A 2,113-nucleotide genomic window follows, 5' to 3' on the forward strand; every position below is an offset into this window, starting at 1 on the left:
TTTGGCTAGGTGTCTGTGCAGGAAGGATCGGGTTTTCCAGCTCTGCTTGGAGGTTTCTTGAAGGTTTTGAAAGAAGGGGAAGGTGTTGCTGTCCGCTACACTGCCCAGCCAGCTGGGTGTCCCATCTCATGGTGGAGACGGCACAGGGCCAGCCGAGAGGGCTGCCGGGAGAAGGAGGCAGATCTCCATGTGAGCCACCCAGGTGGGAACGGAAAAGGTGGTTTCAGCCACACTTCAGAAAAATCCTCATACAGAGATTGTGAGTGGTCAGCCCTCTGCTCCTTCCAAGAGCCACCATGTAGGGGAGGAACAAGTCTCCTATGGCCTGGATCTTCAGAGCCATGCGCCAGGAAGAGCAACTTACTTGGGGCTGCTTGACCAGCTTTTGCTCCCAGCCCCAAACAGGCTTTCAGCTCCTGCCAGAGACCCAGGGGACAGAAGCTCAGCTGCCCCGTTGCCCTCTTGAACATCTCCATCCCGCCCAGAGCCCCCAGGTTTGACCCCGTGAGACCAGTGTCTGTGGCAGGGAACGGGACACCCTGATGTGGGGTTTGGGCGGGGACCAGTCCCTGTTCCTTCCCACGTGTGGTGCCCCTTACTGGGACAGCACAGCCTGGGCGAGGGGCTGCAGGTCCAGCCCTTCTCTCACAGCCCCCAAGGGCTCTGTGCAGGCTGCCCCAATGCCAGCTCTGCAACAGCTGCTGCAGCGGAGGGAGACGGGGAGGGCTGTGAGGTCCACCCGCGTACCCTGGGAGAACGGAGGAGAGGGGGAGGACATCTCCCATCTTGTGTCTGTGTTGGAGGGGTTGCCCCTCCACTAAAGAACAAGTGTAGTTGCCAGCTCCCAGATGGCCTCTGCAGCCTCATCCTGGAGGACCCCGCTCATTGGACACAGCTCTGCTGCCCCGCACGTGAGCCTTTGGGATGCGTCTCATCAGGGATTCCACCCTCCCAGCTTGGGTAACCCTGTCCCCGCAATGACAGCTGTCCCTGCTGGTTTGATGTAACTATCAGCGAGCTGAGCATTAAGAGGTGTTGCTGGGGCTTGTTAATGATGCGTCCTGTGGTAATTAGCACCTTCCTCCCAAGCTTTCTCTTGTAACCCCTGTTGTTTAGTGATTAGTGATACACATTTTTCCACGGAACTCCTGTGTCTCAAGTCTCCCTGCCAGCCTTGGAATTAACACACAGAGCGACGCTGCCCTGGCTCGGGCGGCTTGGCCTCCTCCTGTTGGGGATGAGCTTGTAGATCATGGAAGATCCCCAAGGCAGATCTGAGGTTGACCAGGTCTCCTGTGTATGTTCTTTATGAGCTCTGGGTGTCCCCACCAAGCATCATCTTGGGATGGTGTCTTGCAGTTGGTGACAGTTGAACTGGAGACCTTCAGAGGTCCTCCCACAAGTTTTTACGTGGATCTGGTGGCCCGGTTCCTCCTACCGTAGTCTCACAGACCTCCCAGCAGAGCAGGGTCCCTAAAACCTTTCAGAGCAGGTGCCTCCCACCCTTCCAGAGAAAGGGCACATGGCAGGTCAGGAAGCTGGACAGCAAGCCCTTCGTGAAAGGACACAGTCTTTGGAGTCTGTCACTGACACCTGCATGATCCCAAGCAAGAGGAACAGAGTTCCCCTCGGCCCAAGTCCCAGATACGCAAGTCCCCCAGGTCCTCCTGCCCTGCTGGGAGCTCTCTTCACCCTTCCCTTCCCATGGCCTTTGCATCCAGGTCCTGAAGCAGGTTGCTGCCCTCCACACCAGCAGCTCTGCCTGGCTGGAGCTGCTCCCTGAGGTCGTGCTGGAGGCTGGTGCCTCCTCCATCAGTGTCACCACCCTGGGCTGGTTTGGGCAACAGGGTTTACTTGGAAACAGATACAGATCTTGGGTACAGATTTCCTGCTGGAGGCACAGGTCTTTCCTGGTGCATCAGAGGGTGGGCGATGCCAAGCTGACTAAGAGCTGGATATGGAAAGGAGTGTCCTACGTTGACTCTTCCTAGACCCCGCCTGGAGTAGGAAGGAGTCTTACTGCACCCGCCTCTGCCCACTGCTTCAGGCAGGGGATTTGCCTGAGTGGCTGCTTTTGATCAGCTTCCCACTCCTCGGTGTTGCAGCACCAGCC

This window comes from Buceros rhinoceros, unplaced genomic scaffold, assembly GCF_000710305.1.
Source record: "Buceros rhinoceros silvestris isolate BGI_N320 unplaced genomic scaffold, ASM71030v1 scaffold30673, whole genome shotgun sequence".
Lineage (NCBI taxonomy): Eukaryota > Metazoa > Chordata > Aves > Bucerotiformes > Bucerotidae > Buceros > Buceros rhinoceros.